General features: G+C 44.4%; 1 protein-coding gene across 2 annotated transcripts in view; it reads right to left on the bottom strand.

Moving 5' to 3' along the window:
- CAB39 (calcium binding protein 39) overlaps positions 1-21194 on the bottom strand; it is a 41392-nt gene extending 20198 nt beyond the window's left edge. Inside the window, exon 1 of one of the 2 annotated variants that reach the window (XM_066193943.1) lies at positions 21089-21194. The gene's annotated coding sequence lies outside the window, so the exon portion shown is untranslated. Of the gene's footprint in view, positions 1-20405; positions 20579-21088 lie in introns of those variants that run through there. The other variant, XM_066193944.1, reaches the window with a different exon arrangement.
- Positions 21195-27888: the final 6694 nt, after the last annotated feature.

Below are 27888 nucleotides of genomic sequence, written 5' to 3'. Positions count from 1 at the left end.
CAAATTAAAGAGTACATTAATTATATCCAAAGCCACATACTGCACACATGCCCCATAATGGGCAAGACTTAGAAGGATCAATTATTCCAATTAACGCTGTGAAGCAAAATGCCTTCTCACATGAGGTGTTTGACACACAGCTCCTCGTGTCTCAGGGCTCTGCAATCACTGACCAGGTACATGCTTTTACCCAGTTTCATTCCATAATTAATTTGCAAATGCAAAGCAGACCCCAAAGTCTGCACCTTAGTGTAGGACCTACGAACACGAGGCAGGCGAGGCTACAGACAGCAACCTTTTCCTGCCAAGACACCTGGCATGTCCTGGCATTTTCATATCTATAATAATACTGAAATAGTCTCACCCTCACCCATTTTATGGGAAATAAAATTTCCCATACACCTAGCAGGGATACATACAGCACTTGAAAACATTAAAACCAACATGTGATGTGTATCCTTCTCAAAAAGATAAAACATGTCTTACAGGAGAAAGTTTCCTTCCCCAAAAATATCTGGCTCTTGAATCCAAACCCATTTATTCTTCTGTATATTTACATGGATTTACTTTTACACAGACATATATATAAACTCTCTTGTGTACAAAACAGAAAAGTCCTACTGGGATAAAGGAGTGTACTGAAGCTTTTGTTACTAAACACATACACCCACATTTAAACAACAATAAAACCTTCTTGCAAGTGAATTCCATGAAGCATACTTCTACAACTCTAATCTAGACAGAAAAGAACAGGAAATCCTCCATTAGAAATGCTGACAGTGCTACTTCTGCTAGACACAAAAGACAACTGAAGCTGGCAGAGCAGAGCAGAGCCCGCACTGTCATTCCAAACAAGGGGTATTACCCTAAAAGTTGAATTTCTATCTCCCTGCAGCGTCTGTGTAGTGAGTAACAAGTCAACTCTCACCAGTACATGTTAAAGTTTCTTATCTGACGCAATGCACTTTGCTCCTTGATTAAAATACCAGCTCATCCGTCAGGAACTCTAAAACATTACTCCTGATCTTTTTCAACAGTTTTGCTCGGGGATGAAAAATCTCAATGTAATGGGTTTTTTTGAGTTATTTTTTAACTTTTAAAACAAGTACGTTTGGCTGACCCAAGGGCAGCAATTTAAAGGGTAAGTAGAGAAGAACTTGGATCTTTAGCCAAGTAAATTTCCATAAATAGAGATTTCAGGTAAGCAATTGCAGAGATCATACGTTCACTGTTCCAGGCCTGCAACTGACTTAACAGAGCATAAGGCAGGTAATTTTTAATTAGATCGCTTCCAGATAAAAGTATCAGCAGGAAGGTTGAAACGAGACCGTCCACCAGCCATTTCCATTCTTTGACAGATCACAAGGACTTTCTGTTGCATTTATTTGTAGCATGGTCATTATAGTAATCTCTCATTCACAGTCTGCACAAAGAAGGGGCTGTAACGCTGAAATTACAAATGCGGGAGATAAAAAGAGATCAAAAACAGCCCACAGGTCATTCCTTTGACAAGGGAATTTTATGCCTCAAACTTTATCACATCTAGTGGAATAGAAACCTACAGCTAAGAAAAGCACCACTACTGACTGTTATTTAATGAAAATACAATGGCATTTCAAACAACATTGAAGGAAAATGATGATATTTTCACACAGGATTTTTTTTCCTATAAAGAGACAGTGTGAAAATAAGCACAATTTCCCCACAACACAGATGACAAACCTTGAGCATCACAGCAACATTTTAGATGTTCTCTTTATCTCTCCCTTTGATTACTCCTTCTGCCAAATTAAGACAGGTCCTGAAAACAAATCTGGATTCTTTCATGTTTGCATCTCATCACTGATAATAATAGTATTTAACAACTACTCTGCCCATTCATTCTGGAAGATGGCTATACCCATGTAACAGAGGACTGGCTGGAGAAATTGCCTGTCTTAATTCCTTGGCTTATGCATTAAAACAAAAGCAAATCCACTAGGAATCAAAACAGCTGAGAGAACAAAAACACATGGAACCGCAAAATCTGGTATGACACCAACATACAAAGAAAATAAATCAAACCAAAGAAAACAGCTCGGCACACTCATTCTCTGGATCAGAACTATGCTACTCCTAAAGTCTCAAAAACTACACGGACCATGGAAAACTTATGGAAATACAGGATATTGCTAAACAACTGCCCTCATGTGTGCCCAAGGTCTAGGTCTGCAAAACCTGATTTGCCTTTAGACGGTTCCTAATTTTTTCTTTAAATTAACAATAGTCCGTAGCTTTGATTTATTCCTGAAACCTTCCAGGTTCTGTGTAGATCAGGTACACATACGTGCATTCTCAAGTCATACACAAGCTTCACTTTATCTACGGGCATATCTAGTTGAAAATAATCATTTAATAACAGCTCACTAGCATGCATTTATACTAAACATTTTCTCCCAATCCAGGTTAAAATCCTGTATGAGTCTCTCATAAGCAATTTAGAAAAATCAGGAATGACTACGAAGGAAATCTATACCCTTGATTACTGAAGGTGACATTTTGCTTCAAGGTATTTTTTTTTTTATTACATAAAATGGAGTAAATACACTGCTTATGCCATTTCAGTTTTATTACTGGAAGGAATGCAATGGCACCACTGGGAACATCATCTGGGGCCTCAAGACTGAAGATCCCACAAACCCTGAAGCAAAATTCTGTTCCTGAAAAACCTGTGCCACATCCTGCCAAAAAAAAAAAAAAAAAAAAAAAAAAAGAAGAAGAAGAAGAAGAAGAAGAAGAAGAAGAAGAAGCTGGAGCAGTGCTTTGTCTCCCAAAGCTGTACTTCATGCAGGAGAACATAGACAGGCTGTTCCTTTTTCAGCCCAGCAAAACTACCCCCAGCAGCACTGTGTGCACAATAGACAATGACAACATCTGTGCGGGATCGGAAAGAGCTGCCACCACCCACATCTGCAACACAAGAAAAAAAGGGAACAACATCAAATGGCATTTTCTGTAAATAAGAATAGGCCTTACATCATGTCAAATGATAACTGATTCACAATACTAGCACCTGGTTGCCTTGCAAATTCAGGATAAAACGTTGATTGTGGCTAAACAAAGGATCATAGGATTCCTGAGGAGTTGAACTGCAACAAGTACATGGACAGCTCTGTGCTCTGCTGGGCTGCTTTGCCTTATCTTCCCTTCCCAGAAACCTCCCGTTCATCCATTTGTTTAAAGAGACCATGGACAATATCACACAAACCTCAGGCCTTCCCAGACATGCATTTTATTTCACCAGTATGTAAGTAGGCCAAAGGTAACAAAATTTAAGGTCCTCAAAGCATAGGGGTCAAAGCCACAATTAGAAATCTGATGTTATCAATCCCAGCGGACCATCGAACAACAACACGGCACACGGTCAAACACTGACTGAAGTTCCACTGACACACTCAGGCACACTGGGACATTTGGGCTTTTGTGATAACCAGAGATAGTACCCCACTGTTTCAGATAGTGTGTAACTTCCAGCTCTGACAATGCACCAGGCATCCATGCAGTTTGCTTTATCTATAAGGCTTTGTATCTTTTATTCACTGGATTGACCACACAATCAATAATGCCCAATTTAATGCATTTCACACATAAGATGTTGAAGTGTCTGCTGAGTTAAAAAAAACAGCACTTCCCTGTGAGAACAACCCTCCTGCAGAAAAAAGAAAGCCACAGGAACAAATACAGAAGCACAATAAACAAATTCATTTCCTTTAATTAATTTAAATTCTCTAAAGAATAGATACACTAGCCTGGACTATGGTCGGTCATGTAGCTGAGCTTTTTTTATTTGAAGGGTCAGAAAATATGCTACCTCTATAACAGAAGTGTGTGCCACCGTTTAAAAGCTGATTACTTACTAGTAGGAGTGGTTTTTTCTGTTGTAGGAAGCACGTTTTTGTTACTGTGAGATGCCTGCACTACTATTTTCAGAACAATACTGGTACAAGAAATAGTACAATTACACTCCTGACTGCACCAACATGTGCAGAGTTACTCCACAGACAAATGAATTTGTGGCAGCAAAGTCCCACCAGCACAGACTTTTAAAGGGAAGAAGGGAAAGGGATTAAATTGAACGGAAAGCCATCCCAGCAGCACAAACTCAAGCTTTTCTATTTTAGACATGTCATGAATTTACCGCAACATAAAGGTTAAACTTTCTTTCTCTGCACAGAAGTATAATCCAGAAATAAAGCACCATTTAAGTATTCACACATATTCCAGCTCCAGAGAGCAAACCACCAAACCATCACCTATCCCCATGCAAAATGCTACTTAACTAATGTACAAACCCCCTGCATTTCCAATTTTGTGAAACAAACAGGTGCAATAAACTCAATCCTTATTCTATTATGGCCCTCACCATTTAATTGCACTGTATTCAGTCCTCAGCTGCATCTTGCTGCCTTGTTCGTACACACCAAGAGATTAAGGTGACTCCTTTTGCAAGCTCCTAATGAGGAAAAGAGGAGGAAAAAACCCTTCAGCTATTTCCTGGCTGCAACTGCACATGTTAAAAAAATCTGAGCCTAGTGAGAAAGCCCACGTAACATCCATTTAATGTGCACGTAAGAAGAAAACCGCTGCAGATCAAACAAAACCAACGTAATTTTAGTAAGGCCAAATAATTACCAGTAAGGTTCCCCACGGCAGACGAGCCCAGGCCAGAGCTGGCCACTGCCCATGAGGAGGTCCCATTCCTCCTCTGCCCCCAGCACCTCCTTCCCCCTGTTCTATGCCAGGGCAGGCTGACCCATCCATGAGCTGAGCCACTCACCCAGACAGCAGAAAACGAACATGGAAAAGGAAAATAAACAATGAGTAGTGTAGGGAATGTAGAAAAAACATCCCTTTGAGCAGCAAGCAGTTGTCCATCAGCTCCCTCAGCTCCCAGTCTCCCCAGAAGAGCACTTCATGGGAAGGCTGGAGCCAAACCAACAGCGGGCTGGAGGGGCAAGGTCACTTTCCGTCAGTTATTTTGTGAAGCCTGATATTTGTCCCAGTGCCCAGTGTGCTGACTGAACCAACCAAAATGGCAGAAGACAAAGCCAACAAAAATGAGAGACAATCGATAAAAACCAAAATTCTGAAAGGTTCTTAGGACAAACCAGTACAAGGCACCATGAGCTGTGAGCCAGACCCAGCCCAAGGAAAGGAGGAGGAGAGGGCTGAGGCGGTCAGGAGGGAAGGGCACCCTCCTCCAGGTACAGGGAAGCTGCCAGCATCTATCCTGAAATCATATCACATGTCAACTACCTTCCACAGTGCTAATAACACGCAGGAGAATGGCTTAAGCAAATACACTTAAATAAACTAAGGCAAAATACCTAGTTTCACAATTAACAGTTGGGGCTGCACTGTACATGGATTTTTAATTGACAATTTATCAGCCTATTATTGACACAACATGTTGCATCTTGCTAAAAAGGGGCATGTTGTTATTAAAAAAATATAATGCAGCAAGCTCATGTTTGTCTTGACAGATCTGATTTCCCTCAGAACTCGCTCTTTTGCTGCATGCTTCTTGGATTAACAGGGATCATTAAGCCAGTAATTAAAACAATAATATAAATCAGTTTTCTTCAAGTGTTATTGCTACAAGCAGCTGTTAGCTCAGCTAGAATTCACCACTGTTAAGTCTGGTTGGAATGATACCACCAGAAAGAGATTGAGAAATTCTGCATTTTTAAAAGCACTGTCTCACTCTCAGATATGCCCAGCACCCCAAAGGAAGACTGACAGCCATGCCTTTGATCCAAGAACCACTTTTTATGCAAGCTACCATGCTCCTTGGGGAAAAAAAAAAAATTTTTGGAGTACTTCAAAGCCAGAAGCAGCACCTTATTAACTATTCAACCCTCTTGTAGAAGATTATGAAATGTCACCAGCTATCAGAGTATTTAGGCAGACCAGGTTCCTGCCTGTACCTTCTGTGAGTGTGCTTTGTCCCAGACACGTGCAGCAGCAGCAGGACTGCAGGACAGCAGCCAGGTGCCGCTGGGAAGCATCTGGAATATTGCTGCCAGCTCATCTCTGCAATTCCTGCCTGCAGCACATCCTCCTGTAAGGCCTTCCCACTTCAGATTGCGCAGGTGTAGTGACCGAGGGCAGCAGCCATCATTGCCTCAAGTGTGTTATTTGAGTACTCACATTCCTCATTAAAACTATCTTGCACATTTTTCATGTGCTGTGTTCTACTACATCTTTCAGCATCCTTATTCTGGATACATGGTTTCCCATTAGATCAAAAGATTTTCCAGAGCTTCCGTATTGTACCAAAGCAGTTATTTACTTTTCTTTTGGATATGTCAAACGAATTGAAACACATCGGCCTCTCATCCAAAACATGTGTCTAAGCAGCAGAATTTATTAATACAAGCTCACCTGCAAAGCTTTCCCACCACAACGGAAATGGAGCTGATAAAGAGTAGGAGCCACACCACAATGTATTTCAGGGCTCCAGCACGAACTCTTCAATGTAACCACGGCTTTCCATGGCACACCATGGCTGTGCTTGTAAATAGTAATTGCTGGCAAAATTTCAGGGTATAGTCCAGGTCTAAGACACTTTTGCTATCCTCTAAATGCTTCCACATACCTTTTCAGTACTTCTTTCAACGAAATTTTAAAATGTGGATAAAAGAATTACACCAATGATCTGTTTGAATCTGTTGTGATGATTTGGGGAGGAATATAATTCATACATACAAGTTTTCTTGAAGAACAGGCACGTTCATCTCATAATTGGCATGTCCCAGGCAGCATGGAACACTAGCATCTTTCTTAAAATTCACTATTAACTTCTTCCATCAAGTCTGCAGCACACAAAAGCTTTAATGTGATTCAAAAGCAGTTTCACAACTCTGCATCACAGAATTATTTGTCGTGTGACCCACTTAAAGATTAAAATGGAAAAAAAATCCCCTCTTTAAAAATGGCAACTTAATTCAGGGAAAAATGAAAATCATTAAGAAAAAAAATCCCTCCTGTAACACAGAAGAACAGTGAAGGGAACAAAAAGATTATTTCAATGGATTCAGAAAAAAAAAAGGGTAAAATTGGAAAATAAATTTCTACATAAAAATGAAATTATTAATGTCACATAGCTTCTTACTTTCCGAAAATTTCCAAGCAATGAAAACCCTGGCAGTTCATAACTCTGCTTGTTTCTGTAGCACCAAATGCCATCTGATTCCTTTCACTAAGCAGCCTTCTCTCTTGCCATTCAATTAATTTACTGATCCTTCTGCCTCTCCAAGAGCCTCCTTCTCCAGCAGACACCTGCAGCACGCTGGACAAAGAAAAGGGCAGCCACTGCCATTGGGCTCCACGAGCTCACTGCACGCCCCTAAAACTACGTTATACCCTGTGGCCTGTACATTAGTAGAGAAACTGCAGTTTAACACACAGCTACAGAAACATTAAATAGAAACTGACTTTAAATAGTACTGCTGCTTTTAAGGGGCTTCAGAGATCCAGCATAAGCAGAAAAGCTTGTTAATACTAAAGCTTAGAATGTGAGATCTCAGCCTGTCTCCATGCTGAAGGAAATCTTATGACTCAGCTGCTTTCCCTGGTGTGCTGTTCAGAGTTACCCCACCCATCCATTTCCCCACAAACCTTACTGCTATACTGCAATATGGTATACAGACAGGCATGTGAATGCCTCGCCCATTCCTTGGGAAGGATATTTAAAAATTAATAAAAACAATAATAATCCTACATTTCATCACAAAAAGTGACTACTATCTCTAGCACGCTGTGCACAAAAAACCAAAGAACTTACCCGAAGCTTCAAGAAAAGTTCTCAGACAGTATGCCCACTTCTGCCCAGGTAGAAGCTGAAACAGTTTTCTCCTAACCTGGTATTACAGTCAATCCCCTGTTGGCTCAGTTGCCCATACTGCATCATCACAAACCCCAGAATATTTGTTACATGACAAAAAATGCTGCAATTCTGTACGTGCCATTCTACCCACCCTCAGAAGCAAAAATGCAAAGCAAGAGTCTCCTTTGTAACTATTTCTAGTCCTTTGCAATATTATTCTCATTCCTTTCCAGAGGTTCTCTTTGTACCAGATGTTCTGATATACACCTAAGGGTCAATTTTGAGAGTGAAGTAGTGGCAAAAGCGGAGGCAGAAGGACACTGCAGTTTCATTTCTGGTTTATTTCACATTGTGAAATACAGCCTACAGTTCACATGTTCAAACAGCTCAAATCAGCTGTGTGAGTGTGAGAAACCACCCAGGTGAAGGACAGGAAATCCCACCAGCACCACAACAGCTGCACTGAGCCCCAACCAGAAAGTTGGTGCAAGGGGCAGGGGGAAAACCTCACTTCACACAGGAGGTGGTTAGGTAAGGAAGGAGGATGAGAATCCCAAATACCAGCACAAAGGAAGTGCATGTGCCCTTTCGGGGCATTTTGTTTTCAACACAAGTTGAGAACAATTAAACTGCAAGAACGGGTCTGGGACTGCTCCAGCCACAGTCCTCTAAGGCACAATTTTCTTTAGAGAATATTCTCTCAAACAAAAACCTACTCTCGGTAAAGCCATTCTCTAGTAGCACAAATAACAAAGCCAGGAAAAAAAGAATCAAAATTAATAAAGTATTTACCAAAATACAGTTTCAGTAAGAAGTGTATAACTTTTAAAACTAACTTTAAAGAAATGAAACAATATTTTCCCCAGGGTTTCTTTACTTTCTTTGGAAACCATATTCTGTGGCCTGCCAGTAACTTCTAATGCTCGACCTAAGTTTATCCAAGTTCAACACAGCATAGCTCTTTATCTAATGTACCTTAAGATCAACAAATTTTTAACAAACATAACCTACAAAAGACTAAGATCGCTTAAAGAACAACAATATTAAAGCATTAAGATTACAAGCAGTATAGGAGTGACCTTGACACAGCTCAGGAACGTCCTAAAAACACTGACTTAGGAACTGGGAAGACACACCAAGGAGTACCCCTCTTCCCCCAGTGATCACTACTGGCTCCTGCCATAGGCAGCACGGAATGAGCTCCATCCATCTCTGCTTTGCCACACTATGTGCGAAGGCTTCCCTCCCAAAATGGATATTTGGGGGCTCACAATTAAAGACTCTTTATGTTAGACTACTGTGGAGTTCACCTCAGTTCCATAAGCTTTACAAACCAGCTGGGATGACAGGCAATCAAGCATAGCTTTACTTGGGTTCACTTTTCTGGATCAGCTGGGCAGAAGTAGGGCTGAAACGGAAACCCCACAAGCGTGCGCTGCAAAGAGCTGGTCACACTCCACAGAGGGGGCTGAGCCCACAGCTCAGTTCTGCCACCGTCACCTCTCCTGCGAGATCTCAGAGGTGTGACACAAAGATTAAAATGTAAATCCCCGGGAGATCAATTCTCATGAATGCAGCTGATTCTTGCCACACGAAACCAAGACAATTTGGTGCATGATCCAGTGATCCATACCTCCTCTACAGAAGGGAGTTCCTGACAAATATCTCGCGGGAGTTATGTACTGACTCACAGAGAAAGCAGAAGAGGGCAATCAATAAATGACTGAGAATCATGACACCACCATTACTGGGAATCCTTTCCCTCTAGTTCATTACATCCTCATTCAGTAAAGGAAAAGAGTTGTTCAGGGCTTTTTGCCTTAAATTTCCTCTTACCCAGTACTAGGAGCTGAAGCACAGGCAATATCTGTGCTGATCCACAGGTCGTTATCCATCTGACAAATTTGCTTTCTGTCCCACTATTTTTTTTTTTTTTTGCCATGGTCCCTGGCACTTAAAAGACAGTTTTGATGACAATACAAAGGGTTTACTGACACAGCTCTGCTAGCAAATCCTACCAGTGCAGATACAGCTTAGATGAGTGAAAACCACAACCTCTGACCATGATAACTGCAACTGTGCTAGGGCTTTACTGGTTAAGTACTTTTATAAAGAGGGCTCTTTCCTTCACACTGCCAACCAGCATCAGTACACCATCAATCAAGTGCCCAATTTTCCCAAGTTAGCTGTGTGGAGGTGCCTTTTAGTACAGAACTCTCACACAGCTCAACCTCTGACAAACCTCCCTGCTTCCTCTTGGGTATGCTGTACCAAGGACAATGTGGCAAAGGGGAACACGTCACAAAGAACAGCAGAATCAGAGGCTAACCAGGAGAATTTTTTCCTCCAGTTACTTGAGACCAAGAATTAATTTCATGGGCATCCCTTGAAAGACAAAAGTAAAAAAAAAAAACCTCAATGCGTAACAGGCCACAGCACATCTGTAATATTCAGGGGCACATCTATCTCATTGCTACCAAGACGCTAGAGAGAAATAAACTCACGAGAAGATATCAGGCTAAAATCCAGCCTGATATCGAGGGTTCAGGAAAGAGACAACACTTTGTTAATGTACTATCCCCCACAAGGAGGGGTGTTCCTCAGGAGTCACAAGGGGACGGACTGGCGCTGTTCAATGTGTGTCAGCAACAGGGACAGTGGGATTGAGCACACCCTCAGCAAGGGCTGCTGATCACATCAGGCTGTGTGGTGCAGCCAGCACACTGCAGGGGAGGGATGCCATCCACAGGGATGCGCAGGAGAGACACGTGGGCTAATGCAAACCTTATGAAGCTCAACAAGCAGAGCAACTGCAAGGTGCTGCCTGCGGGACAGGGCAAGCCCAAGCAGGAGCACAGTCTGGGCAGAGAATGGATTGAGAGCATCCCTGCCCAGAAGGACTCGGGGGTGGTGACTGATGAGAAGCTCGAGGTGACAGGGCAATGTGCAGTGTAGCCCAGAAAGCCTCTACGTCCCGGGTTGTGACAGGAGCAGCGTGGCCAGCAGGGCAAGGGAGGGGATTCTGCCCCTCCACCCCACCCTGCTGAGACCCCACTGCAGTGCTGCACCCAGCTCTGGGCCCCGTGCATGAGAACATGGACCTGCTGAAGTGAGTCCAGAGGAGGCTGGAAAGATGATCAGAGGGCTGGAGCACCTCTGCAATGGAGACAGGATGAGAGAAGGCTCTGGGGAGGCCTTAAGGTACCTTCCAGTCCCCTAAGAGAGCTGCAGAAGGCTTCTGACAAGGGGTAATGGCTTCAAACTGAGAGCAGCCAGGGTTGGACTAGATATTAGGAGTTAATTCTTCCCTGTGAGGGTGGAGAGGCCCTGGCACAAGCTGCCCAGAGAAGCTGTGGATGCCCCATCCCTGGAAGTGCCCAAAGTGGGGCTGTTTGGGGCCCTGAGCAACCTGGTCTGGTGAAAGCTGGCCCTGCCCATGGCAGGGGTGCTGGAGCTGGGCAGTCTTTAAGGTCCTTTCCCAATCCAAACCATTCAATGATTCTACAATGAAATTATCTCCCTTTAAAACTAATTAACAAACCATTACTGAATAAGTGATTAGATTTTGTGCCAAGAAAATAAACAAGCAAGCAAAAAAATCTAGACCTTAAAGGATAATTCACCTTGTTCTCCCAAGAAAAGAACCAGCCACTGTAATACAGAAATTTCACATAAATAATTTCAACATCACAATATACCTTAAGTGTCTGTAGAAAAGTGTACTTTGCACAGTTCCTCTAAACGACCTCTCTTTCTTCCACCAGTTCAAATGTTTGGTCTGAATCTTCAGAGTCACTAATGGAATTCAATTCCCGACACATAAACTGCACCACATCTCAACTGCCAAGATAGGTGTGCTCCTCTGGGACAACACAGAGCAGAGAAAGGTATATTCAAAGGCAGAGGTGGTGCATCCCAGGATTAAGAGAACTATCCACATCCCAAACCTTCAGGAGAGATGAGGTGAGAGTCATAACATTTAACACCATACCATTGTATTTTACTTTTATAGATTTTGAGGCAGAGGCAGAAGAGTTTCAGCTAACCCATGAACTCAACTCCGGGTTATGAAACGCTCTGCAGCACAGGAATCAAAAAGGGGGAATGATCTAGATTGCTCCCAAAATGTGCTCAAGCTCTTGCCATGGCAACCTAATTAAGAGTCCTTCTGATGACTCACAAGACACCAGTCCAAAGATCTGCTACTGCAGGGTGCTTCAGCACACACACTCTGAAAAGCCAGCCATTCCTGAAAAACCCAGGTCAAAATCCTTCTCCCTCCTGACACCACCCGAGAGCTTCAGTTACTCAGAGTTATTGTATATTAACGAAAACAGAAGATAAACAATGTGTCAGATGTCTGTGCTGATACACACTACTTTGCACCTGTCTTTCTTTTTTTGGGGATGCCTGAGTTCCCTTTCCAGGCAGAGCACATCATGCCTAGCAAAGTTCTCTACTTCCATGAGAGTAACAAATACAAGAAAATAACCACCTTAGAACAGACAGGTTGAAATCCTTCATAAAAAGTTTAACATCTAAATTTATTCCAGCCAAAACTCACAAGATAGTACCTTGCAGTTCCTGCTTGCTGTTGACCAAAAGTTTCTAAAAGCACGCTTGCATTTAAAGAAGGAGTCTGGAGGGAACACCACAGCATTAAAGCCACCCCTCCCAAAGAAAGACTTCAAAGCAACTCACAGTAGCTGCTGTAGCTGTGACTCTCCAAGGCAGAGAGGGCTCAGATGTGTAACAAACCAGCACTGTTGAGACATCCCTTACAGGAGATCTATCAGGTCCCTTACAGGTCCCTTCAGCACCTCCCCTGAAACACACGGACAGGGCCAGGAATGAAAAACTGGCTGAGCTACCTGGCTACAGAGAGCACGTGAAAAACACGGTTTGTAGCAAGAAGTGACTAATGTGACTAACATTAGGTCAACTAACACGGTGGGAAGCACCTCTGAGGGACAGTTCCCTTAATTCATCTGCTAAAAAGAGCTGGAATGGAAAAGAGAACCATCAAATGGTTTCACAATACTAAAATAAGCACTCCTGATTTTCCCCTAATGCAATTACTGTGCAATGCTACCAAGAGAAACTCGAACACTCCAAAAGAAGTTTCCATCTCTACAAGTTTACCCAAGGAAAGATCACACACCGTATCTGAAATGACAAAAAAACATTCTGCAGGACAGCAGCTCTTCTAAAGGGCTGACACCAAGCTCAGGTGAAACTACTAGCATTTTAGCTGATACCTATGCTCCCAACATTGTGCATTTTCACTTATTTCAGCTATGTCAGTATCCTTAGGGCTATGTGGAAAAACAAAACAAAAACCCCACAACCCTTGAAATTATTAAGTGGTGCAACAGCTTAACACAATTTTATTTAATTAGGGATTACAAAAATTACTTAAATAGGAGTTTACAACAGTACAATATCATCACTTTCTATAGATTGAAGACTAAGAGGCTTCAATCAAAAAAGAGTTCTTAAATCAAATGACGAAATGGGCAAGAAATCAAAGTTCCCTCCCTCACCTTGCTGCCCTCGCTGCTTGTGATGCAGCCCATAAACTGCAATGCCACCTTTACGCTCCCCGAAAACTACAAAAATAAAAGGCATGCAGTGACAATTTTGGAATCAGACCAACCGTCCATTAGAAACAGAAGTAAAGAAGGGGATTCCACAGAATACAGATGTATTGAAATCTATTAAAATAATTCTTCGTTACTAAGTCAAACAAGATTTAAATAAACAATGTGAGAGGCACTGTAATTTATGGATTTTCTAAACTATTCTGTTTAGTTATTAAAATATAGATTTCAATTTTTCCTTCACAGTAATTCTGAAATCAGTTTAGCTTGGTTATCTAATTTAGGGGCTTGCTCGAAGTCTGGATTTTGCGAGTTTTTGTATAAATCTCAGAGGCATCAATCCACAAGTTAGAGCACCATAAAGAATACAAGAGACAAGGTGTAGTAACTTCTGTTATACTTACTAACATTTCTCAACGCTTGCTAGCAATTCTGAAAGTTAAAACCAGCCTATTTTGAGAGAAAAGCTTCTGTATTTCTGGCCAACAATCATTCTCCTTGTTCACTAAAGAACTCAAGAACAGCTACTCCTGAAACACAGATTTGACATTTCTTCCTAGATTTGATAGTGTTAAGTCCTCAACCTGCATCAACACAAGGAGTGACTGTCAGTGCCAAAGGGAGGGCAGAACTACTCCTCAGACCCCACTCCAACAACTCTGAGACCTTACCCAGTACAATTCCCAAGGGAAGCAAAGAGCCTTGCATGGTCAGCTGTAAAGCAAAAATCTAATCCATCTTTGTTGGGTGTAAACTATAAATCCAGCTCCATATGGCCAGTAACATTTTTTTATTTTTACATATCTACACGCACACATAGGTTTCCAGGCACGAAGGAAAACTCACTAAACAGAGTTTATTTCTGTTTCTGAGAGAAAAAAAAAAGTATATGCAGGCAGAAAGTAATAACTGCAATCACAAATTAAGAAACTGGGGAGTTGAAGGCTGTTCATTTTTTCCAGGTCAAAAGAATGAAGAAAATTGACATGCAGCTCTCTCACAAAACTTAAAACTTAAATACATTCATAAGTTTGTCAGCACGCACAAATGCCCTGAAGTTTTTGTGACTTTTTGGGAAAATATCCCATAACCCTGTAATGAAGAGGCTCTTCTGGGTCTAATGATGTTAAACCCATCATCGTAACGCATGTGTTAAGGGCAACACCAGTCAGACAGCACAGCTACGCCAGGACTCTGCCCAAAACGCTGTGTGAATGGATGGAGCTCCTCAGAGAAAAACTGTTTACTCCAGCTCCACCCTATTACAGAGTTAGCAGAGTTCGGATATTGCCCAATGTCAATTACAGACATAAAACGGAACTATGTTAGTCAATTCTGGTGAGTCAATCTACTGCTTTTCTTAGAGATTACAAATCTAAATAATCACCTCCAGAACAGCGCTTGTTTAGCCAACACAGACTATTTTCAAGAAGCTGTCTTTGCTATCAATCATTACCTCTGTAATTCACGGAAAAAGACTATTCGCCCTGGTGACTGGAGTTTGTGTTTGCTTTCAATCATATTTTAAGACAAGCTGAACTTCTCAGGTTCATATTTGAACCCCCAAATCCAACAGCCAACACCTGATTTAAGGTTTTCCAATTATCTTGATTATTTTAGTTTTCCTCAGTCGTTCTTTCTTAAGAGAAGCCTTCATTCATTCCACTGACAAACTATACTAGACTACAAAAAGGAAAATTTCCATAGGAACTTTTCCTTTCACGAATCTGGAAAGCAGGCAACAAGGCACAGGGCAGCAAAACCAGGTCTCTTGGACAAGACTCCCAAGTACTGCCTTGGGCAGCAGAATTTGATCCCAAATCTTCCTTCCTCAATACGCAACACACAACCCAGGTGCCCATAACGTGGTCACTACTTCAGTTTTCATCCTCTTCTGGAAGGCCAAAATGAGACTCCAAGGGTAATAACCAGTATCACAGCATCTGTTCAGGTGCCTGATGGGTGAACACCACTGCGAATGCTCTGAAACAGCACAGCTGGTCTCCAACTGCCCCTTCAGAAAATCACAAAAGTCTGGGGCAGGTGCTTTGGGGTATCCAAAATGAAACTGGAGATCTATGTTTAGGCAACTGAATTTCACATCATAAATGGGTGGCAGTGGAAAAGAAGTTTAGGAAGTGTGTGTTTCTCAAGTGCTCCACCAGACAACATGCACAACAAACATCACACGCTCAAAGAGAGGAGGAAATTCGCTGTGCTTAAGCATCATTCCCTGAAGAAAGGGGGAAGAAGCACCGTGATGCTGAAGAACACTCTGGAATGTACTGTCACAAGTATCTGTGAACCAAAGAAAAAACTCCAAGGACCTGGATCTCCTCCTGTCTTCTTCTGCAGTAATGCAAAAGACCAAATACACTGCAACTAAACAAATACATTCAAAGGAGGTTCTGTGCCCTGAACTGAAAAAACCTGGAAACAATCGCAGAAGGTTTTTGTACCAAATCGGTATAAGCAAAGCAAGGTTTGGGATATTTGCTAATTTTTGAGAGATTAACTTTGTTTAGTCAACATTTGTCTAATATAGTACCAAGCACATACAAAGTCTCCATCAAGAATCGTGCCTCAAGTGACCTCCTCCAAGGTATCTCTTTAAATTCTCCCGAGAAGTTTCTCCATCACTACCAAACTCCAGTCAGAAGAAACTCAGGACTTGAATAGCAGGTGTGACAGGTTAGAAGAACCATGCATTCATAAACTGTGTGGGAGAGACTTCTCAGGCATCCCGGTGTTATACTCAGTGCATGTCTGCATCACTAAGGTCTCTTACAACAAACACCTTCCCCATTTTCCTCATTGAAATTTTGCGTCCCTGCGAACAGACTTTACCTTTGCTTATTCTTTGTCTATACATGATATTCAGTAAAGTCAAAATGTTATGTGGTGGTTAATTTGGTGGTTAATATTATAAATTATTGCAATTCATCAAACAAACCAAAAAATTAAATCTTCTGACATCTTTTGAAAGGGGTATCATCTGCCAGAGCAGATGATACATTCAAAAGTAAAACATAATGACACAAGTAACTTTTGCCTGGTTTCCACGAGTGTAGCAAAACCTCCTGAAACCGCTTACGCAGGGGAAGAGCTCAGAGCCTCCACTGCAGCAGGATGCTCTGAATGGGTGTGATCAGCACACACATCTACCACTCCATACAGGGTGTCACTCATAACTCAGTGTCCACAGACTTTTTCTCAAAGCAAGCACCTCAGCAGATGAGCTGAGCAGCTGCTGTGGCTCTGAATGGATATTTGGAAAAATACATCCATCCATGAGGAGCTTCCCAGGTGCACCTGGCCAGGAAAGTAAAGAGAAAATGGCACAGAAAGTTGCACAGTTGAAGCAGCACTGGCTGCAAGAGCTGGCTGGGCTGTCACAGGGACCTTCTACAAGTCTGTGCAGCTGCCTTCCCTCCCCAGTCTATGCACTGCCATGCTTTACTCAAAGTCAGTAAATACAACAATAAAAACTTGTCAGATGCGTTTCTTCAGGTGTCAAGCTGTTTGTCTGGGCAGCTCTAGTCGCCAGAAAAAGGTCACTCATTCCACATCTCTGGAAATGCTTCTCCATCTTTTCATTCTGCGTTTTAACAGATCAACTTCTAAGGAGATAAGGCATTTCACACATGAGTGACTGAACATAAGTACCGTTCTCACAGCCACATACATTCAACTCCCTGAAAAGCTGACAGATTAATTCTATTTAATTTACAGCCAAGTTCTATTTTAGTTATTTTTAAGTCTCGTGTTTCAAATCTTGCAGGGTTAGCAGTTAAAACCATTTGTTACATTCACTTAGTAAGAAAAAACAATTTGTTATCAATAAAGACCGACTAAAAAAACACACAACAGGGCAAGGATCAAAAGCAGCACAGAGTAATTTTTCACTGATGCAGCCATTTCCCACACTTGGCAGTATACCTGAATGTTTTAAAATATTCAATGTTTTAAACATCTACATTGTAACTCATAAATATCTTCATCCGAAGATGTTTGTGAACTTAGAAAAACATCTTACACTAATACTACAGTTCTCCGCTAATTATAACTCGACAGTTTTTGAACTGTCCTGCTATATTTAACTTTTTGGTGATGGATTCTCTGGGTGTTTGAAGGGGAGGGAAGGATTACAGAGGAAATGGATCTTTAGAAAGGAACTTGGAATTTAACTATAAGTAGCAGAATTTCAATAAACAGAAAGATTAGCAACAACACTCAGTAATATTGCCCAGAATTTTATGTCATTGTGGATGGGCTTAGTATTTGTTTCCTTTCAGTAAATTTGAACTCAACAGTCAGGAACTTTTAGCAGTGTCTTTTGATTATGTCAAGCATTGCTAGAATACCCAGACCAAGGGAGTTAGAAAGCAAATTGGAGCTGTTTATTTAAACCTAAGCCATTTACTTCCTAAATTAACACTGTCTGAAAAAACGAGGCCACGAAAGCTGTTGAGGAACGACCACAGTTATTCCTGTAAACACACGGAATTTTGGCTGCTTCCAGTTTGGATCCATCCTGAATTCAAGCCTTTATAAGGAGCATTTAAATAGGGGCAAATGAACGTGTTATTTTATCACAAGGTGCAATAAGGAAAGCACATAAATCTGCTCAGGCTAAAGAAAGCCCAAACTCACATGACACCAGCGTAAGCCTCAGGTCCTCCCAACTGTGCATTTAACAGCCCAGCTCAAGCCCTTTTAAAATAATTCAAGACAGCCTCATCTTCTAATTTAACCTTTGTGTTTGCACTTGGGGGGTGGGGAGGGATCTCAGCATAAAGTTTCACCTTCTCACTGCAGACATCCAGCTTCCTTTTGGCTCAAACCCCTGCACCTCATGGTGCCAGAAGCGTGGCATTGAGAGAAAACACGGGCAATGCATGAATGCAGAAATGGTAATATTTGAGAAATATTCAACTCACATTTTTGCCTCGCACATTATTTACATAAATAGCTGCAGGCTGTTGTGGAACTATTAATTTTGAAGGAGCAGATGAGTCAAATCTTATTTTTGATAGGTAACTGCAAGATGCCTCCAATTAGACAAAGATAATCATACTTTAATAGCTGCTCTTGTAATTAAACCATATTACACAGTGTCACAAGTACAGAAAAGCAGGGCCAGAAGGGAATTCAAAAGGCCAGCAGGCTTCTCCTGCCCCCTGCTTCAAAGCAGCACCAGCTATTACAGCACCTTTCTGAAACTGCACCAGAAAAATCATTATTTCACCAAGTGTCTAAAGCCCCTAAAGCACGAACAGAGATTATCAGCTTTCAGAAACACTTTACACAAAAACTTAAGCTGCAAACAATTCATGTAAAAAAATACGCAAAAAACTGAACAAAGACACGATTCAGAAGGAAAGACACTGGCCAGGAATTCTCACCAAAATGCCATAAAAAACCTTAGGACGTGCACATACAGGGCAACAGTCAAGTCTCACTCAACTACCAGCCATTAATTAATAACAGCTACATGATGGAATGCAAAATAGATACCATTCCCTCCTGAATAAACCAATCAAGGAATTCCAAGAGGCACAGTTTTAATATTATCACACCCCACTGGGAATATACATTTGTCTGGGCTTGATAATACCCAAAGAGCATAATTATCTCTCAAAGACATACTGTCATAAAGTATTACTCAACTGCTGCTTTTATCTGGTCTCATTTATTTGTAAATACCTGTATTTTTTAAAAAAAACATACATTCTGTTTTATACAGCTGTGTGTTCAACGCACACAGAACACATCAAAATTTCAAAACTCTGTGTCTGAAACATAAAGAAGAGGATGTCACTAAACTGAAGAAAAAAAAAATCAATGTTATATCAGCATTCAGAAAAATTCAGCAGCATGCCAGCCCCTATGCACCACCTCACATTCTGAGACTTTTCTGCTTGGTCCCAACACCAGCAGGACCTCCCCCTGTCCTGAGGTGCTCCCGTCTGACCCAGGAAAGCCCCAACAACAGGTACGTGACACCACAAATGAGATCCGCATGAAATACAAAAAAATTTAAGCCAAATGCATCCTAGCTGGCTGACCCAATCGTTTCTCACACCACAGGAAACCCATGAAAGGTGAAATACAGTATTCTTACAACAGCCAAGCCACCACAGACAGAAACCTGTCAAGGCACCGTCATGCCACTCATACATCACGTGAGCTGCCAATTTCGACAGGACAACTGAAAACATCAAAAAACCAAGTTACTCCTGAGCCCAGAACGGCTATCACGCTTATCCTACTTCACAAACTATTTCGTGGTCTTTTTTTTTTTCCCTTCCGCAGTTAAAGGCATGTGCCACATCAACAGGTATTAGGCGATAGCTATTAATTAAAAGTACACAGTATTTTAAAATAAAAATCTATTATGTAAAAGCTTTGATCCCAAGGTGCAAGCTCAGGATGTTCAACTTCCTCTGACCACGTGAACTCGAGGTGTTAAAAAGGAAGACACACGTCCTGACGAACCACACTGCTTAGGATCTCGAATGAAGAGTTTCTGACAGGTAAGTTTAAAAAAAAAAAAAAAAAAACACGTGCAGGCAAAACTTTACAACATTTTGATGTTAATCAAATTTCATTTCTGATCTACACTGAAACTGTTCTTCCACGCATTGTTATTTGCCTCACTGAAACTGAAGAGCCTAGGTCATGTAATTTAATCTTTGACTCATCATGCAAATTAAATCACACCATTCCCACAAGACAGCATATAGGTTTTAAATAAATCCTGGGCACCTACATGATCCCTCACCAGAAATTCAAATTCAAAAAATTTAAAAACACCCAAACCGGATACATCCCAGTTCCAGTAGCGGTAGCATTCAACGGATTCGCAGGGGAAAAAAAAAAAAAAAAAGAAAAAAAAAAAAAAGAAAAAAAAAAAAAGACGACAAAACTTTTCTTACCCTACAAAACAGAGAGATCACGCTGCGTTAGCTGTCTGCAGGGCAGCCTGCAGAGAAAGCCGGCTCTCAGCAGCCCTCCCGCACCGCCGCCGCTGCGGAGGCCTACCGGGGCTCCCCACGGGAACAACAATTGTAGGAAGAGGCCCGGGAGCCGGCCCCGAGAGGCCGCCAAAGGCAGCGCCGGCCCCGCACCTCCGGCCGCCCCGGGCCAGGCCGAACAAAGAGCGGTGGTCGGGGCAGCGCCCCCGGCCCGGCCCGGCCCGGCCCTGCCGGGACAGGCGCTGCCCTCCGCCCTCCCCGGGAGCGGCCCGGGCGCGGCGGTTCGCTGCGGGCCGGGCCGGGCCGGGCCGTGCGCGGCCGGACGTTGATGGTTCCCCGGGCTCACGTTCGAGGAGCTCGGGCACCGGGGCGCTGCCGCACGGGAAGCGCGGCCCCGGCCGTGCCCTCCCCCTCGGGCCGCCCGGCCGTGCGGCACGGCAGCCCCGGAGCGGCGGCCGCGATCCCCGGACCCGCCCTCTGCCCGCGCCGCCGGCACTCGGCCGGTCCCTCCCAGCGCCGAGCGGAGAAACGGGCCCGGAGCGCGGCGGGCACCGACCAGGGCCGCGCTCCCCGCGGCCCGCAGGGCACGGCCCGGCCCCGCGCCGGACAATGCCCGCGGCTCTCGGCCCCCGCAGCCCCGGTACCTGCGCGTCCGGCGGGCCCCGCCCGCCCGCTGGCGGCTCTCGGCTCCGGCGCTGCGGCTGCGGCAGAGGCGGCGCGGCCCCGGCTCGCCCGGCCCGTCCCCCCCGCCCCGCGCTCGCGGCGTCGCACCGGCCCGGCCCTCCCGCCCGCGCTTCCGCCCGCGCCCGCCCGCAGCGCCCCCTGCCGCCGCGGAGGACCGAGGGCGCTGCCCGGCCCGCCCGCGTTCGCGTTCGCCCCTCGTTTTATTGTTCGCGGGGCTGCTTATCGTTATCAGAGCCACCGAGTCACCAGGGCTGGAAGAGACCCTCCGGATCATCCGCTCCAGCCATCCACCCGCCGCCACTGGACCCCTTAGCCACTAGACCGCATCACCCAGCACCAGGTCCAGACGCCTTTTCAGCACCTCCACCACCTCCCTGGCAGCATGTTCTGATGATGCCTGACCTCCCGAACAGGGAAAAATATGTTTCTAATATTTAATCTGATTCTCCCGCCTCAGCTTAAAGCCATTTCCTCTGGTCCTCTCACTGCAGACGTGCAGAAGAGACTGGCCCCATCTCACTACAGCCTCCTGCCAGGGAGCTGTACAGAGCAAGGAGGTCCCTCCCGAGCTCCTGGAGACTGAACAACCCCAGCTCCCTCAGCCACTACTCATAAGACAAGTTTTCTAAACCCCTCACAAGCCTCGGTGTCCTTTGCTGGACACGCTCTGCCACCTCAATGTCCTTTCTAAAGTGAGGGGCCCAAACCTGCACACAGAACTCAAGGTGCAACCCATTCCTTTATTCTTTATTAGTAGTTAACAGTCTTTGTAATTAGTATTTAAATTTTATTTCTTGGTATTTGTTATTTGTGCTTACTGTTCTTTTCATCATTTTTACCCCCCCCTCTGCTCCGCCCTTCCGCAGACCCTTTACATCCTCTGTGGTGTCACAAAACTTCTTTTCCATGCCGTGACCCTCAGGGTTTCAGTTTTGGGCTGGAACTCGGCACTGTGCCTTGGACGAGGGCTGATTGTCCTGATGATTTACAGCCTGGAGGTTTTCTGCAGTCCCCAACATGGCATGGAAGGACTCCAGACTGGTTTTGCATCCCTGTGTGTAATACCTATTATTGTCACTGTGACAAATGCAAATTAGCCTGGATGGAGAAAAGCCTACACCTCTCCCAACAAAGATCAAGTTGATATTGTCCATTAGCGTGCTATAAGACATTTAAGGCAGAAAATACATTTTTAATGGAACAAGTCATGAATTTCTTACAAGCCACCGGGTGTAACTTTGCCCCAGGAGGTCTGATGTAGTACTGACATGCAGCCATGTGGGACCTGCTTTCCCAAAATGTCCATAAGCTTCTCGTGTGCTGACAGCTTCTATCTTCAGCTTCTTCTTGACTGCATGTCTCCACATCCCTCTGGTGCAGTTCCTTGTCTCACTGCTGGGAAGGGTTTGGGTTGGGCTTCTCGATGTTCTCCTGCAGCAGCATGTTGCTGCTCCCAACTCCACATGTCATAGTTCCCTGGCCGGTGAATTTTCAATGATGGTGGGCAGAGCTGCCTCTTGACCTCTTGGGGGTCTTCATCAGCTGTGTGCTCCAGCTCAGACGTGGAAAAATGCATCTGAGCACACTTGCAGCCACGCCGACATCCGACAGCAGGGGAGCACAGAGGGGCTGGCACTGGGCAGTGGGACTGGGTGGCTGCAGCAGCACTGGTTCCAGGGATACTTCCCTGGACAGGTACCACTGGCTCCAGGTCCAGCCTGGCACCATGCTGGTGCCACAGGGGGCTGCCCCAGCCAATCCTGCCATGCTCAGCGCCTCAGGGGAGAGGACATGGGGGTACAGGCAAGTGTGTGTGTGTATGCATAGCATTTATTTATATCTACATCCCTCAAGTATTTACTTGCTGTTGTAGAAGGACATAAGAGATGGAGCAGCACTGGACCTGAAGCAGGAGGGGTCATGGTGCCTGCGTGAGGTGATGGGACCTCAAAGGTGACCTGGACCCACGGCATGTGGTCAGCAAAATTTTGGCAGTTCATATATCCCGCTTGTGAGCTGGGAATAGTTGATTCCAAAGCCATCATGGAAAGGGTGTGCATCTCTGAGTTTAATTTCTTAACCCATACTTAGGCAAAAACCGTTGGAGTTTAAACATACAATAATCAGGGTACTGAGAAGAGAGAAGGAGCTAAAGGCAAGCACTGCTAAAGGGATTCAAAATCAACTCCTGGAGAGTAGACGCTACTGCTTTACAAATGACCACTGGAAAAGAGATCACGCAAGAAATGAGTTCAGCGCACTCACCATCCCTGCACACTGCAGAGAAATCCCTGAGCAGAGAGAACATGATTTTTCTAAGCTCTTAGAGGCAGGGATTAAATACAGCATGTGAGAGAGCTCTTAGCACACTAATGATTCGCTAATTCACAGCCATGGCTGAGAGATCATTGTGAATTAATTAATCCTTCCAAATTAGGAAGTGAGTAAACATTTTTAAAAATCCAAGTTATTTCACTGGGGGGGGAAAGGTATTTAGAAAGGAAAGCATGCAGGTGTTTTGCTTAGGAAGGACAGAGCTGAATGGGATGCTGGGGCTTTCTGCTGCTCCTGGGAGGCCCAGGGAGCCCCTACAGCTCAGCTCTGAGTCCTCCCATCACCATCCCACACCGAAAAATAGCAAAACTGGAGAAAAAACAGTATGTCAGCCTGTGAAATTGATCCTCCTTCAAGCAGCTCTGTTTTGCTCCCCTCTTTTCTCCCTTTCAGCCCTGACCTCAGGCAGGGCGGCTGTTCCCTCCTGGAATGCCGTGGCAGCTCTCCGGGGCCGGCCGCCCTCGGCTCTGCACAAGGCCCTGTAACCATTGCCTCTTTATCTTCTCTTTTCCACGGGACACACGTGCCCTTTCCCTCGGTGGGTGCTTCCTGCTCTGCCCCGCTCTCCTGCTGTGGCAGCAGGCCCCGAGTGCCTCTCACGTCCCGCACAGCGGGCCCCCAGCTCCTGCAGCGCTTGTGGGTGTCACCGCCCACAGCCCCAAGTTTTCCTGGGGGTGTCACAGCTGCCAGCTCCCCATCAGGAGTCTTCTTTGTCCAGAGCTCCAGCTGTGCTGGGAGAAGCTCAGGGAGCCCTGGAGTAACTCCTGTGCTGTGTGGATGTGTCACCCACGCCATGGGAGGGAAAGCCTCTGCCGCCTCCACGGTCATCTGACACAGATCATCTCAAAAAAAAACCAAAATCCAAAAAACAATCATCTCAAAAAATATTTTGGGTCGTCTTGCCAGCTGTCTGGCAAAACACACAAGGAGGGGAGAACAGAAGCAACATCCAGTTAATGTTTTAACTGGGCATGGACTGGTGTGATTCACAGAGCAGAGCCCGTGTTCCTGGTTCCGGACAAGGTGCTTCAGGGAAAAGGCTTCGGGGAGGAAATATTAGAAGTAGGGACAAGTGCAGTTATGCAGAATTTCTTCTGTTTAAAGTTCAGCAGAAGAAGAATCCTGAGTCTTTCCATGGACTTTGAACCAAGCTGCAGTGGCTGAATTTAATCACCAGGTTTCACAAGTGCCTGTGACAGTTCCTGAAACTGCGTTTCACCCATTACTGCCTGGAGACATTCACTGCAGACTCCTAAAGCTTTTCTCAAAGAAACATCTGTGGGTGAGTGGTTTTTTTACCTTTCAGTTAATTCAATTAATACATAATGAGCAGACTCACACCCCCAAAATCCTATTTACGGTAGAAAACACAATTAAATGTAATTGTCTTTCATATCAGTTAGGAGTGTTTTTCCTCATGGAGATTCCATGATTTATCGTTAATTCGAGGTTCCATTTCAGAATTAGAACACATTTTAAAAACATTATACCAAACCACAAGAACTAAGCGTTAGCATGTAAATATTATCAGAGAAGAAAAAACAATTTCCTGAAAAATCATAGAAAAAAAAATCTGTTGCAAATTCCTTTCCTGGAGAGCAAGTCATTTTAATAAACATTTTATTACTGTGGAACAATTGAAAGCTCTCTGTAAAGCACAGCATCCATTCCAGGGATAATCTACTACTAAAGCCAAAACCAAGTTTCCATCAGCATGGTAAACACAAAAGGAAGTAACAGTAGTCACCCAAAATGAAGTCAGCCCAAGAAGTCACCCAGCACTTCTGTAGAATGTGTTTCCTGAGCTAAAAAAAGAAGAAAGAAAAACCAAAACCCAATACACCATACCCAAAAAACCCAGTCAAATACAGCCATTAATTTAATAGAACTGGAAGCAAATACACTTAGAATCCCAAATCATGCAGAAAGACACAAGGCTGTGAACACTGCTGAAAATGACTGTTGGGTTATTTTTTTTAAGATACTTTCCCTGTACATATTAAAGAAATTACAAGGTGACTAACTCAGTTCATATTTAAGTAGTGCCTGTTAAACTCTGAAGGTCACAGCACCTGGACAACGCTGCTATGCACTTGCTGACTCCTTTACCCCTCCAAAGGGCTTTGCAGAAACTAAGTAATTACCTCTTACAGCAGAAACCTGTGACGGGCACGGGCTTAGTGCTGCTCTTCAGCTGGATTCAGGCTCAGCTAGCACAGGAGCCCTTGTCACATTACTTGACAACACCAGCAAATACATCCATGACCTTTCCTGACACTCTCTAAAGCTTTTCTGCACCTCTCCTCCTTCTCCTGATGGCACCCTGGCTCCCAGTGAGGAGAGGACTCCAGAGCTCTGCTGTGCCAACCTTCAAAGTCAGGCACTGCTTTGGAAAAGAGCTACAAAATTGCATCTTCTGGAAATTGTCTGTGTGCAGGTGTGAGAGGACATCACTGTCTGCACAGACACACCTGGAATGGGGAGAAGGGATGAAACATCATCTTTGAAACACAAGATCCCCAGCTGATCACAGGTATTCTTCTGGAAAACTCCTTGGGGAACTCATGTCTCACGGCCTCTTTTGCTTTTTGACAGAGCAAACCCAAGGCACAGCTCCTAATGTTAAAAATAGGCAAGAAAAAAGGGTTGTGGCAGTGGGGGTTTTGTTATTATTTTCATGGCCTCATTATGGAGAGGCCAAAACAAGTGCAAACTCTGCTTTTCTTCTTCCCAAACCAGCCCATGGAGCATCACCCACCTTCTCACAGCTCCTGGTTGCTCTTCATCTTGTCAAGGGCCGTGGTTTTCCTACCCCAGAGTGACTGTGCCCCAAGAGCTAGCAGGACTTCCTACACCTTTTGGCTCCTTCACAGGAATTAGAAATGCTCATTCCTGTAATAAAGGACAGTTTCCTAGATATACCTGAAGGGGGGGAAAAAGTAAAGAAATTGAAGACGAGAGTTGGTTTAAAGCAGACAATATTCATAAACAAAACCCAAATTGTATAAAACCTTTTGCTTTAATTGGTAAAAATCAGTTACAAAAATACAGATTAAAACCCAAATCTTAGAGAACATAATGAGTTTTCATACACAATCCAGGACGGACTTGGCTCGCACAGACCAGAGCCCTGAAGCTCATGCCTTCCCCTCCTAAACCCTCCTGTTTTCCATTGTCACAGCAGCAGCCAGGCTGTGCCAAGACAGAACCACAAAGTGCCAAACACCCAAGTGAGCTTTTCCCCACTTCCTGGGGTGCTGCAATCCCAGCCCTGCAGAAACAGAAATGGGCAGCGGGTGGGGAATGCCGCTGGTAAGGTCCGTGCCCCTGTGGGCAGCCCAAGGACGCAGAGCCCGTGACAACACAGGCGTCACTCTTCCTGCAGAGCATGGCCATGGCTGGCCTGGGTGGGCCACGTTCATGTGACAAGGTGTTCTGTGTCAGGGCTCAGGATGTGGTGACAGCACACGTACACACACAGACTATGGAACTCAAGCGTTGGCGTGTGGCCAGGCTGGCACAAAAGCCACATTTACTCACAGAAGAAACCTTTTTCTCACAAAGATGAATCTTAACCCACATCACTCTGCAGCCTCAAGAACCGAGAGGCTAAGAAGAACCAGGCAGCGTGGGAAGTGCAGAGGCTGCAATGTGGGATGTGCAGGGCTGGGGTACAAGGTGCTGTGCCCGGGGCTCCAACGTGTGGGGAGTCAGGCATCCATGGTGCTGTGAAAGTGAAACTCACTGAAAAAAAACAAGCACTTGCTCCATTACAGATCAGGCTTGTTATCAGGTGACATCTGGTAACATCTCACACACACAGAGTGTGAGAACACCCAGCACTGCCCTCCTGAATGAAATAACTCACACAGAGTGTGAGAACACCCAGCACTGCCCTCCCGAATGAAATAACTCAAGGCATGCTGCATAAGGAAAGTTCAAGTATTCTCCTTGAATGGTCCCTCGAAGTCCCCTACGCATTCCTCTTGAATCCTGGCTCTTCTCCCTTGTACCACCTCTTCAGCACAGGCAAGGGGTTAGCCCTTACAGCCTGCCACCACCCACACAGCTTATCAGATTTTCTGCTTCCTATAAGGCGCTTTTGGCCCAGGAGCTGTGTTTCAAGCATTCTGGCTGAGAAGCAGCAGATAAGATTTCCTGTGGGGCCTGGAGCACTGCTAACCTGCCAGGCAGGAGACAGCTTGAGCAATGGCAAGAGCATCAGCTGATCCTTAACACCAAGGCTGGATGGGGGTGTGTGAAAGGAAAGCTGAGAATTACTCAGCTGGTACCAGCCTTGTAATTATTTCCTATCCCAAGAGTTCACTCCCAAAGATGGTAGAGCCAGCTGGTACCCAGGAGGCTGAGCTGGGGCCACAGAGGTTTGGTGCACTCAGTAAAGGAGATTGATTTAGAGATGTCAACA

This window comes from Chamaea fasciata, unplaced genomic scaffold (genome assembly GCF_029207755.1).
Source record: "Chamaea fasciata isolate MVZ Bird 193981 ecotype frontalis unplaced genomic scaffold, bChaFas1.0.hap1 SCAF_11, whole genome shotgun sequence".
Taxonomy (NCBI): Eukaryota; Metazoa; Chordata; class Aves; order Passeriformes; family Sylviidae; genus Chamaea; species Chamaea fasciata.
The sequence above is the reverse complement of the archived record's forward strand: the minus strand, read 5'-3'. Positions and strand labels throughout refer to the sequence as shown.